The sequence below is a fragment of the Rhinatrema bivittatum genome, chromosome 8 (assembly GCF_901001135.1).
Source record: "Rhinatrema bivittatum chromosome 8, aRhiBiv1.1, whole genome shotgun sequence".
Classification (NCBI taxonomy): domain Eukaryota; kingdom Metazoa; phylum Chordata; class Amphibia; order Gymnophiona; family Rhinatrematidae; genus Rhinatrema; species Rhinatrema bivittatum.
The window spans coordinates 98,687,996-98,701,837 of NC_042622.1; positions in this window are offsets into that span (position 1 = coordinate 98,687,996).

Below are 13,842 nucleotides of genomic sequence, written 5' to 3' on the forward strand. Positions count from 1 at the left end.
CATTATCTTAGAGCAGGTGTTCAGTTTTCTTTGAATAGCATAGATAGTGGTAGGAATATTATTTCTCTTAGTACAAAGCTTAGAAATCTAGACACAGAGAAAACGTCTGCAGAAAAGGAGCATTTGGTCCACTCTGTCTGCCTCTTTGTAGCTGCCTACTGTCCTGTCACAGGTCTTACTCTATCACTAGACTTTTCCCTCCCTCCTTCCCTCTGCCACTGAGATCCCTAACCCATACATGCTTGAATTCTGCCACTGTTTTGGCTCCTATAATCTCCACTGGAATTCTGTTATGGGTATCCACCACCCTCTCAGTGGAGGTCATTTATTAAGCATTTTTTTTCTATAGACACAGAATGGGAGAAAACCTTTAGTAAATGACCCCCCAGTGAGAGCTTCCCCCCCCCCCCTCACATTCCTTTGAAGCCTCCCTCCCTTCAGCTTCTAATGATGACTCCTTGTCTTTGAAACTTCTTATTAAAAATCTTAAAGAACATCATCAGCTCAACCCTTCAAAAATGTTGTGCTGTCTGGCAATATTTTTCTCATATAGCTAAAGATACTCCAGCCAACTAAAAAGAATAGTCAACTCTGCCCAGTGAAGATTTTTCTGATTTTTGCATAATATGTATTTATTTAAATTCATTTATAATCAGCTGTTTCCATGAAAACTTGTCCAGAGTGGAGTACAATGGGACACTCATTAAATCATTGAACAAACAAACAATAACAAACCTAAAATGAACAGAATAAATGAAACATTATGCATATCTGAATTAAAACTTAGCCAAAGGATTGAACAAATAAATAATCTTTCAATTGCTTTCTGAATCTCAAATAATCCTCTTCTGCACACAAATCAATAAATAGAGTTCCACAGTTGAGGCTCTGTAAATGAGAATAAACTGTACCTGGTCTTCTGTAATTTAAAGTGTTTAAAATTTGGTCCATTACCTGCTATTAATTAAGTTGACTTAGAAAATAGCCGCTGCTATTACTAGCAACAGTAACATGGAATAAACTTAGGGGTACATTTTAAAAAACAGTGCGCGCACGAACAAAGTACGCTGGATTTTATAAGATACGCGCGTAGCCGCCCGTATCTTATAAAATCTGGGGTCGGCGCGCACAAGGGGGTGCACATTTGTGCAACCTGCGCGTGCCGAGCCCGGCGCACTCCCTGTTCCCTCCAAGGCCGCTCCGAAATCGGAGTAGCCTCGGAGGGAACTTTCCTTCCGCCTCCCCTCACCTTCCCCTCCCTTCCCCTACCTAACCCCACCCCCCCCGGCCCTATCTAAACCCCCCCACCTTTGTCGGCAGATTTACGCCTACCCGATGCAGGCGTAAATCTGCGCACGCCAGCGGGCTGCTGGCGTGCCATCACCCGACCCGGGGGTTGGTCCGGAGGCCTCGGCCATGCCCCCTGGCCGGCACCATGCCCCCGGACCCACCCCGGACCGCCCCCGGATCCCCGGACCCGCCCCGGACATGCCCCTCCCGCCCCTTTTACGAAGCCCCAGGACTTACGCGCATCCCAGGGCTATGCACGCGCCGGTGGCCTATGCAAAATAGGCACACCAGCGTGCGAGTGCCCTGCGCGCGTAAATCCGGCTGGATTTATGCGCACAGGGCTTTTAAAATCCAGCCCTTAGTGTTTGGGTACTTGCCAGGTTCTTATGGCCTGGATTGGCCACTGTTGGAGACAGGATGCTGGGCTTGATGGACCCTTGGTCTGACCCAGTTTGGCATGTTCTTATGTTCTTAAATGTTGGTTTGTAGAATGCAGTTTACAGGTCATGATATAGGTAGTCAATAATGAGTTTAATCCATTTTAACACCCCATGAATAACTTTGTGAATGAGAGTCAATGTTTTAAATTTTACCCTTTGATGGATTGGAAGCCAGTGAAGATATTTTAAATATGGAGTGAGATGCTCTCTATACTTCACCCCAGTAATAATTTGGTTTTGAACTATAAGAAAATAAGAAATGCCATACTGGGTCAGACCAAGGGTTCATCAAGCCCAGTATCCTGTTTCCAAGAGTGGCCAATCCAAGTCACACATACCTGGCAAGTACCCAAACATTAGATAGATCACAAGCTACTATTGCTTATTAATTACCGTAATAGAAGTTTATGGATTTTTCTTCTAGGAACTTATTCAAACCGTTTTTTAAAACCCAGCTACACTAACTGCTGTAACCACATCCTCCGGCAATGAATTCCAGAGCTTAACTATGCGCTGAGTGAAAAATAATTTTCTTTGATTTGTTTTCAATGAACTACTTGCTAACTTCATGGAGTGCCCCCTGGTCCTTCTATTGTCTGAGAGAGTAAATAACTGATTTACATTAACTTGTTCAAGTCCTTTCATGATTTTGTAGACTTCTATCATATCCCCCCTCAGTCGTCTCTTCTCCAAACTAAACAGCCCTAACTTCTTTAGCCTTTCCTCATAGGGCAGCCATTCCATGCCCTTTATCATTTTGGTCACCCTTCTCTGCACTTTCTCTACTGCAGCTATATCCTTTTTGAGATGTGGTGACCAGAACTGCACAAAGTATTCAAGGTGTGGTCTCACCATGGAGTGATACAGAGGCATTATGACATCCTCCATTTTATTTTCCATTCCCTCCTTACTAATTGCTAACATTCTGTTTGATTTTTTGTTCGCCACAACACACTGGCCGACGATTTCAATGTATTATCCACTATGATGCCTAGATCTCTTTCCTCGGTGGTAACACTTAAGACACAACCTAACATTGGGGTAGATTTTCAAACCGCGCGATTTGGCGTACTTTTGCTGGCGCATCAGGCGCAAGCAAAAGTACGTGGGATTTTAGTAGATACGCGCGTAGCCGCGCGTATCCGCTAAAATCTTGGATCGGCGCACGCAAGGCTATCAATTCCGTATAGCCGGCGAGCGCCGAGCCGCACAGCCTACCCCCATTCCCTCCGAGGCCGCTCCGAAATCGGAGCGGCCTCGGAGGGAACTTTCTTTTGCCCTCCCCTCACCTTCCCCTCCCTTCCCCTACCTAACCCACCCGCCCGGCCCTGTCTAAACCCCCCCCCTTACCTTTGTCGGGGGATTTACGCCTCCCGGAGGGAGACGTAAATCCCCGCGCGCCAGCGGGCCACTAGCGCGCCGGGACGCGACCTGGGGGCGGGTCCGGAGGGCGCGGCCACGCCCCCGGACCGCCCTGGGCCGTAGCCACGCCCCCGGGCCCGCCCCCGGAACGCTCCCGACACGCCCCCAAAAACGCCGCGCGGTTCGGGCCCGCCCCCGACACCCCCCCGACACGCCCCCCTCAGAAAACCCCGGGACTTACGCGAGTCCCGGGCTCTGCGCGCGCCGGTAGGCCTATGTAAAATAGGCTCACCGGCGCGCAGGGCCCTGCTCGCCTAAATCCGCCCGGATTTGGGCGGATTTAGGCGAGCAGAGATCTTAAAATCCGCCCCATTGTGTAACTACAGCAAGGGTTATCTTTCCCTATATGCATCACTTTGCACTTGTCCACGTTAAATTTCATCTGCCATTTGGAAGCCCAATCTTTCAGTCTCGCAAGGTCCTCCTGCAATTCATCACAATCCGTTTGAGATTTAACTACTCTGCAAAATTTTGTGTCATCCACAAATTCGATCACCTCACTTGTCGTACCGCTTTCCAGATCATTTATAAATATATTAAAAAGCACCGGTCCAAGTACAGATCCCTGAGGCACTCCATTATTTGCCTTTTTCCAAAATGAAAACAGACCATTTAATCCTAATCTCTGTTTCCTGTCTTTTAACCAGTTTCCAATCCACAAAAGAAAAACGCCTCCTGTCCAAAGACTTTTTAGTTTTCTTGGAAGCCTCTCATGCGGGACATTGTCAAACACCTTCTGAAAATCCAAAAACACCACATCCACCTATTCACCTTTGTCCACAAGTTTATTTACCCCTTCAAAAAATGTAGGAGATTTGTGAGGCAAGACTTCCCTTGGGTAAATCCATGCTGGCTGTGTCCCATCAAACCATGTCTATGTAAATGTTTTATGATTTTATTCTTTATAACAGTTTCCACAATTTTTCCTGGTACTGAAGTCAGGCTTACCAGTCTATAGTACTTTCCTGTATCACTCCTGGATCCCTTTTTTAATATAGAGGTTACATTACATTGGCCATCTTCCAGTCTTCAGGTACCTTTTAACCATTCTGGTATTTGTTTTGCCTTCCTTCCACCTTTCTTAATGCATGGAATACATCTGGTCTGTGCTTCTAGGATGGTATTTTTTAACAATGTCCAAGCCTGTTGCACACCTTTTACCTTTGTAGATGCACCTTTCAGTTTTTTCTTAACTATTTTTTTCATTTTCTCAGTTTCCCTTTTGAAATTTTAGCGCTAGAGCTATGTGTTTATATACTGTCCCACTTCCAGTACATTAATTCAAATTTGATCATATTATGATCACTATTGCCAAGTGGCCCCATTACCGTTACCTTTCTCACCAAAATCTGTGCTCCACTGAGAATTAGATCTAAAATTGCTCCCTCTCTCCTCAGTTCCTGAACCAATTACTCCATAAAACTGTGTTTTATTCCATCCAGGAACTTTATCTCTCTAGCATGGCCTGATGTTTCACTTACCTAGTCAATATTGGGGTAATTAAAATCTAAACAGCAGCAAGAGCAAGACCTGCACTTAAGCAAGTAATATCCACAAAACAGTGCAAGTGAATGTAGTAGTCCCAAAGAAGTTCATCAAACGTTTTATCGTATCATCACATTGTTATGAGGCAACTCCACTGACTTCAAACAACAAACTTTACACAGGGGTCCCCCGACACGGACCCGTTTTTCGCCGAGGCTGCATCAGGAGGGACATGGGGCTTCAAAAAGGAATCTAAAAAGATACATACAGGGACTATATTAAACAATGGACAAAACAGCCGACCAGAATCAAACAGGAATGTTACAAATTTCATACCTTAATGTGAATATTTCAGACGTGGCAGGGAGTGCACCTAACCAATGTTCAAACTGACCTTTAAACATAGCGGAGTAAAAGGCGTGTAGGGAAGAGCCAATCACGAGACTTAAACGAACCAATCAAAACCCTCTGCTGACCCTAAGGCACCAAACGCAATCAGACGAACAAATGCCATTCAAGTTCTCTGTTAAGACCCAACGGAATTACAGTGTCTAATGTGTGAGTCCATCTCTGTTCTTTTCGACCAAGGTGTTCTGAGTAGTCACCGCCCCGGGAGGGGCGTGTGACCACTTCCACCACAAAGAAGAAAAGATCAGAGATGGAATGTGACAAGTGTTCCCAATGTTCTACTAGGGGCTCACTCTCCCAAGAATTCCTAATATTAGAACAATGCTCAATAATGCGAGTCTTCACCATCCTGGTAGTTTTGCCAACATAAAACAAAGGGCATGGACATTTTATCACATATATCACCCCTTGCGTCGTACAGTCTGAAAGAGCCTGCAAATGAATCATTTTTTTCGTTACAGGGTTCTCAAAGGACGACAGTGTATCAGTATGACAACACATAGTACAGTGTCCACACGGTCTGTGGAGTCCCGGCAACCGGGTCTGAATACTCCCAGTCAAAAATTCGGTGTGAACTAGTCTTTCCCTAAGATTCCTGCCCCTACGGTATGTGAACCTCAATGGGTCATGAAACAAATTATGTAAAGACAACGCATGCCAATGTTTACAAACTATGCCAGTAACAGCCTTGCTCAGGGTAGAAAAAGGTAGTATACAGTTATTCACTTTCTCCGATGACTGAGAGTGAGGAAGGAATAACAAGTCTCGGTTCACATAGAGTGCACACTTAAAAGCCTTTTTAATCACTTTAGCAGTTTGCCTCTCTCCGCAAACCGGACAGACATCTCCTTAGCTTGGACAAGAAAATCAGAACGTGAGGAACAAAGCCGTCGTAGCCTTAAAAACTGACCAGTTTGTATGTTGGTCCTCAATGTTCTTGGGTGGCAACTATTGAAAACCAGTAGCGTATTCCTGTCAGTATCCTTTCGAAACAACGTAGTAGAAAACTTACCACTCTTAGACAAAATTAAGATATCCAAGAACGAAATCTGCAATGGGTCTATATTGAAATTGAACTGTAAGTTTTTATTAAGTGAATTGAGCCAGTCCATAAACATGTAAAACTGTATGTCTGTTCCAAGCCAAATAATAAAAACATCATCAATAAAATGCAACCAAAGGTGAATAAAACTACACCACTCCGCTGGATACACACAAGTTGTAATATTAGGAATTCTCGGGAGAGTGAGCCCCTAGTAGAACATTGGGAACACTTGTCACATTCCATCTCTGATCTTTTCTTCTTTGTGGTGGAAGTGGTCACACGCCCCTCCCAAGGTGGTGACTACTCAGAACACCTTGGTCGAAAAGAACAGAGATGCATCCACACATTAGACACTGTAATTCTGTAAGGTCTTAACAGAGAACTTGAATGGCATTTGTTCATCTGATTGCATTTGGTGCCTTAGGGGCAGCAGAGGGTTTTGATTGGTTCGTTTAAGTCTCATGATTGGCTCTTCCCTACGCGCCTCTACTCCGCTATGTTTAAAGGTCAGTTTGAACATTGGTTAGGCGCACTTCCTGCCACATCTGAAATATTTACATTAAGGTATGAAATTTGTAACATTCCTGTTTGATTCTGGTCGGCTGTTTTGTCCATTGTTTAATATAGTCCCTTTATGTATGTATCTTCTTTTTAGATTCCTTTTTGAAGCCCCATGTCCCTCCCGACGCAGCCTCGGCGAAACACGTGTCTGTATCGGGGGACCCGTGTATAGTTTGTTGTTTGAAGTCAGTGGAGTTGCCGCATAACAATGTGATAATACAATAAAACTTTTGATGAACTTCTTTGGGACTACTACATTCACTTGCACTGTTTTGTGGATATTATATGGTAATTAAAATCTCCCATTATTACTTCACTACCAGTTTGGTTAACTTCCCTATTTTCTCTTTTGTTTATTGCCTTACTTTCTGATTACCTATTTAAAACAAAACGAATTTCTGTTTGTTTCCTGACTTTCTGACTATCTATTTAAATCAAAACACACAACCTTCTGTTTGTTGCCTGACCTTCTGACTACCTATTTAAATAAAACACACAAACACACTAAATAATATGCCCCAATAATTTACTCCTCCCCCATTCTTTTAAGTTTTAAAAATTTCTCCAAGCAGTACTTACTGATTCTTTCCAGCCACCAGCAAGGTGATCCTCTCCTCTCAGTGCTCCAACTTTTTAGGTAAACCCAAATACAGGGAATTACAGTAGTCTAACCTGCTAAGACTAGAGCCTAGATAACAATATGCAGATCATTTTCATTAATATAGTTCTTCAACGGCGTCACCAATTTTAGGTATTAGAAAGAGGTTTTCACCACTTGCCAATTATGCTTATGTACATATATCAAAGGTCACACCCCTCCTCACTCAAAACCATCGAGACATTTGCACAATTAAGAGGGGTGTTGACTGAAGTGACAGCAGTTTTCCCCAGCAACATGCGCTTTGTCTTTTGCATATTAAGCACCAGTTTATTTCCAGTCATCCAATTATTAATCAAGGATATGCAAATGGAAAAGCGATCAATTGGCAACTCCTCATTAGTACAAGGAAGCAAAATTTGAACATCATCACATAGCTATATTTCATCTACTTTTCATGTTAAGCTCTAACACTGTAACTCCATATATGTTGCATAAATAATTATTATGACCATCATACTAGGAATTATTGACAATCTTTCACACATATAAGAATCTCCGCCTTATATTTAATTATGTCATCTCATCATTTTTTTAACAGGATTTTTTTTTTTTTGCAAATTTGGAGAAACAATGGTGTCTACTACAAGTCTGAAGAGATAAGTAAAAGACATTTATGGGTCAAGGCATTTATTTGAACATTTTATTTGCAAAAAAAAATCCTATTAAAAATGTTGAAATTACCTATGATTAAATATAAGGCAGAGATTCTTATATGATGCCTTATTTTCAATGATGCCTAGTATGACGATCATAATAATTATTTATGTGACATACATGGAGTTCAGGAGGAATTATTATTGATTGACTGATTGGAATCCACTCACCCACCTTATACAAAATTAGAGGAAATTCAGTGGTATTAAGCTCTTCATCATAGTCACTTCCACTAATGAATTTAGCCCAGCAGCAGAGTAGCAATGATGATGATGATGACTGTAGAATTACATAGGATAGACAACTACAGATCAGATGACAGTGGAGAATCTCCTATAGAAAACACATAGGGGCAGATTTTCGAATCGGAGCCCCGATGGCTTTCCCCGTTCCCTCTGAGGCCGCTCCGATTTCCCCTAGGGTTCGGCGTGCGCAAGGTGCACAAGTGTGCACCCCCTTGCATGCGCCGACCCTGGATTTTATAACATGCGCGTGGCAACGTGCGCATGTTATAAAATCGGGTGTACATTTGTGTGCGCCAGGTAGCTTGCACAAATGTACCCCGCGTGCGCCGATTCGAAAATCTGCCCCTATGTGTTTTCTATAGCAGATTCTCCACTGTCATCTGATCTGATTTTCCCTCCAAGGCCGCTCAAATTTCCTTCCGCTCCCCCCCACCTTCCCCTATCTATCCCACCCCCCAGCCCTATCTAAATCCCCCCACCTTGTTTTCTATAGTGCCGGCGCGCCATCCTCCGGCATAGCTGCTGTGCTGGAGACCTCGGACCCGCCCCCCGACCGGCACCCTGCCCATGACCCTGCCCCCTTCCCACCCCTTTTTCAAAGCCCCAGGACATACGCGCGTCCCAGGGCTTGCGCGCGCCGCCAAGCCTATGCAAAATAGGCTCGGCGCGCGCAGGAGGGTTTTTAAAGAGTTACACACATATATTACGAGCATAACCCTTTGAAAATCTACCCCATAGTGTAATGGGAATGTATTGGGAAAGAAAAACAGTAAAACAGGCCCAGTACAGAGCAGAAGTGTACTGGGCACACTAGGAAATACTGTGCACACTGAAATGGGCATTTACAGAGAATCGGGGCCTTTTTTCAAGTGTTACTTAATGGTACTGAGTAATGGCAACTTTTTCCTCCATCTGGTTGATTTGCCATGTAGTCCTCCCCCACAAAAAAAAAAAAAAAAATTCTGCATTTGAGTACTGGTACCGTTTTTCCCAGAAAGATAGCACTGCAGAGAAGTACGGCAGAATACAGAAACAGAAAGTTCAGAACCAGACATTAGACTTCAGCTCTGGGGTGTCCCGGCGTTGGGCAGAACAAAACAGTAGTGACTGTGTCTCCATTTATTTATTCATACTTGGGTTGTTTTGCGTTGTTTCAAAGACTGTAAAAATCAAACTCAATAATGGCTCAGATAGCTTACAAATTGTATTTACTGCACTCTTTATTGTCTAATTTCCAACATTAAATGGAAGCACAGATGCAGGCAGAGAGCCTTCTGTGCACTGTGGTGACCTCGGGATGTTTGCAGTAATTACGAAGGTTGTCGTTTGCTCCATTAACAGGAAACGAAACAAGATAAGAAGCAACAGTTGCGTTAAAGGCTCTGCTGCTCCCCCTCCCGTTCTACATCTACGTGAAAAGGCCTTGGTGAATTGAGCCCTAAGGGGTGTAGCACTGTTCATTTCATTTCTGCTCCATCCATGAGTGTCCTAGCCCATCAATTATGAAAAAACGTTTAACATCCAGGACCAAAATGTTTAAATAATTTCTAGGTACTAATTGTAGCACAAGAGTGCTGATTTATCAAAGGTCATCCCTAGATACACAAAAAGAAAAAGCATTCTAAGAGCATTCAATGCTCTGTCCAGTTTTAGACTTTATTAATGCCACACAATGACAAGTAGCCAATTTACAATAAATTTGTACGGCTCTCATCTCTGTTAGTTTCATAAACTGGAAAAGAAAATGCTCTTAAAAGGAGAGCTTTTAGTGCCTCCAGGGTGATCCCTTTTAGCTAGGCAAAGACAGTGGTCTTCTGAATCATACTGGGGTCAGTATTCAAAGCCATTTAGAAGGATAAACTCACAAGTTATCCATCTAAATGGCTTGGTTTTGAATATTTCCCTTGCTTATCCGGCTGTTAGCCAGATTAAATCTTTATCCAATTAAGAATTAGCCGAATAAGACAGGGGAGTGTTGAGGGCGTTCCAGGGAAGGGCAGAGATAGGCAAATAACTTATCTGGCTAACTGTAATATTAAGGGTTTTTATCCTAACTCTAGACGTGCCCGAGAGCAGGTCTAAAGTTATCCAAGAACATGTTCCTAGATCTTAACTGGCTATATTCAAAAAGGATGTAGCCGGTTAAAAGGAGTAGTAAAACGTAGCACCCACCTCCACCCCCTCACCCCGCAACAAATAAACAAATACATAAATAAATAAACAAACCTTCCTTTTGTGTAGACATCTATGTCGCAGCCAATCCCAGTTTCACCCCTTCCCCTCGCCCCCCCCCCCCCCCCGATCCCCACCAGTTCAAGGTCCCATCAAATGATCCAGATATTGATGTTCTCCATAACCCCCTGACCCAAACTCCCGGTACCTTAATTTCCTCTTTTTTTCGGCCCGGCTCGCGGTAGCAGCCCTACTGCAACCTGAGCCCATAGCTTCTAACGTCACTTAGCAGCTACGTGTTGGCTTCTGTGCTTCCAGCATTGCTGCTAAGTGACGTTAGAAGCCTTGGGCCTAGGGTCAAGGGAGGCTGCTACATTGCCCCAGGCTGAAGAAAAGAGGAAATTAAGATACCAGAAGGGTGGGAGGATATAGGTTTGGGTCGGGGGGGAAGAAGGGAGGTGGGAGGGACCGTGGAAAACATCAGTATTTGGATCGTTTGATGGGACCTTGAAACAGGGGGGCTTGGGAGGGAAGGAGGGAAACTGGGACTGGCTGTGGCATAGGTTTCTAAACAAAAGGAAGGTAGGGGTTTTTTTTTTGGGGGGGGGGAGGGCGGGGCGGATGCTGCAGGCTGGATCTGTGCTAGGGGAAGTGGGCCTGCAAGCGTTTTTTGGTTTTTTTTTAAGTTTTACTACCCCTCTTAACTGCCTATATTCTTTTTGAATATCCAGCCAATTATAGCCAGATAACTTTATAACTGGTTATATTCAAAATCTACCTGGTTAGATTGCTGTAGTTAGCTGAATAACTTTTTTTTTATTATATTCTCTTTATTAAAGTTTCAGAATTAAACATAAGCATTAATACATGCCATAAATTCCAGATAGAATCATACACTTCTTCATACAAAAAAAAAAGACATGCAACAAACATCCAAGAATATTAGATGAATTCAATAAGCATTCAATCTAAACATATATTAATTAATGCAAATTCCTCACTATTCTACCTGATTTTACTATGCAATCAGGGGAGAACAAATTTTGAAATTTATAGGAGCAGAATTACAAATCTTATACACTGCTCTCTACATTGGTGGTGGGGTGGAGGGGAATTAGGGCTGGAGGGTACTGGAAGCCAATAGTAACAGGTGGGAGAGAGAAAAAGGAAAAAAAAAAAAAAAAGATAAAGTGCGTAGCTTGCTGGGCAGACTGGATGGGCCGTTTGGTCTTCTTCTGCCGTCATTTCTATGTTTCTATGTAGTTAAAATTGGCATTACAGCTGTGCAATAGCTCTTCACAGACAGGCTAACCCAGCCCACTCTCCACCCCTAACTCCTCCTATTTTCTGAATTTGCATCGCACCATACGATATGGTGCTTTCGCATGCGATAAGCCCTTAACACATGCAAAAACGCATTATCGCATTTTGATAAATGACCCCCTCAGTTAGATAGTGAAATAGAGACCTTTAAATATTGGAAGCGGATGACATCATCTCAGGGGGACGCCCCTGAGGTTCGCACTCTTGCTGGCACTTCAATCAGAGTGTGCGTGCCCTAGGTCTTCAGGCAACATGGCGGATCTGCAACGTCGAGTCGGTCCAGGGACGCCGGAGGGAGACGGCATGGAGACGCCGCGGCAGCCAGCCATCCATCAGACCCGGAGGGAGTCGCCACACAGGGAAAGAGGGCAGAGTGAGGATGTCGAGCAGCGACGGTCGCAACAACATGTGACACTCGATGCAAAAGACTGGATGCTGCTAGAGTGCTGCCTTCATCTTAATTTTGTTGAGTTCTTAGTTAAATTTAGATTGCTACGGGAGCAGGAATGCATACAATTAGAGTCCTTTACATTTATTGGTATATGCACTATTAATCTGGTAGTGACCTTCAAGAGGATGATTAAACTCTCAATAAGGGCTGGTGCAATAGTGTGATTTAGATACAGCCTGACTAAGAAAGTGTCTCTTGCTTATAAATCAACGGATAAGCTAGGGGTGTTTGGGATGGAGGGAAAGACAGCCACTAGAATTAACTCCCTCTGGCTTGCTTATTATCTCAGACACACACAAACTCTAAAGAATATACCCCACTATTTCACCTCTTCCCAAACTTTCTAAGTTCAAGATTTCCCAAAGCGATACTCACCAATCCTCTCCTCCCACTGGATTGAGAGGCTTGAGATTCATGCACTTAGCACATGCTTGCAGCCCTTTTCTGTTGCAAGGGGTTCGGGGGCATCTGGAAGCTGTGGCTGGGGAGGTCAAAACCTGGATCACTCGCAGTCCTTACCTGGGGGTTGCTGGGTAGGTTATGCAGCAGATGAGCCTTCCAGACTTCTTCTGCTGCAAGGGATGCAGGGGTCCTGTGGAAGCTGGGGCTGTGGACTTAGAAGCCTGCATCACTCGCACTGACTTCTGGAGTCCTCTCCTGGGGGCTGCTGAGTAGGATATGCAGATGAGCCTTCCAGTCCTCTTCTGCTGCAAAGGGTGTGGAGGCCTCTGGAAGCTGGGATTGTGGAATTTAAAGCCTGGATTGCTCACTGTGACCTCTGAAGTCTTCTCCTGGGGGCTGCTGGATAGGATATGCAGATGAGCCTTCTGGTCATCGTCTGCTGCAAAGGGTGTAGCGGTAGGGATCTCTTGTAGCTGGAGCTGTGGAGTTTGAAGCCTGGAACACTCGCTGTGACCTCTGGAGTCCTCTCCTGGGGGCTGCTGGGTAGGATATGCAGATGATCTTTCCAGTCCTCTTCTGCTCCAAATTATGCAGGCTAGAATTCACATTACAACTTTGCTTAACTGTCTTGGAATGCATCTGAACAGTTTTAAACCAGTGCTAAGTGTGTTCCCTGCTAGTTGAAGACAGCATGGTTTGCTACTTAAAAAATGGCTTGAAGCCAGTTTCCAAATTCATTGATAGTGGAAGGATATGCTTCACTCAGCATGTCCTCAGACATTTATTTCAGTCCCTACACCTTGCAATCATCTCACAAGAAAACCAAAATGTCCTGGGAAGTGACGAAACTGGCTGAAAGTTGAGGATCAGATGTACAAATCATTTTGCCATGGACACAGAGAGGACAACTTTCAAAGCCATTTACTTGGGTTAAGAGAGATTTACCCAGGTTAACTGGCCTAGCTGGTACTTGCCCTCCTTCATTTGCTTAAAAGTACACGTGGGCTTCCAGAGCCTGTGCAGGATTAGCTGGGTTAAAAAGAGGCATTCCCAGGACTGGATTTAGATTGAGAGAGGAAACCAGCTTGATGCGTGTACACCATTGTTACCTCAATCGTCTGCCCGCACAAATAAGAGGTATAAAGTACCTGGATAGATTCCCTTTGAAAATGACCTGCCAGGTATGCACATCCTACAGTCTGCGAGTACCTTGCAACTAGATGGGCTATGGGAGAGCACCTTTAGTACAAAGGCCCCTGAGTCTACAAGTTACAACAATCTTG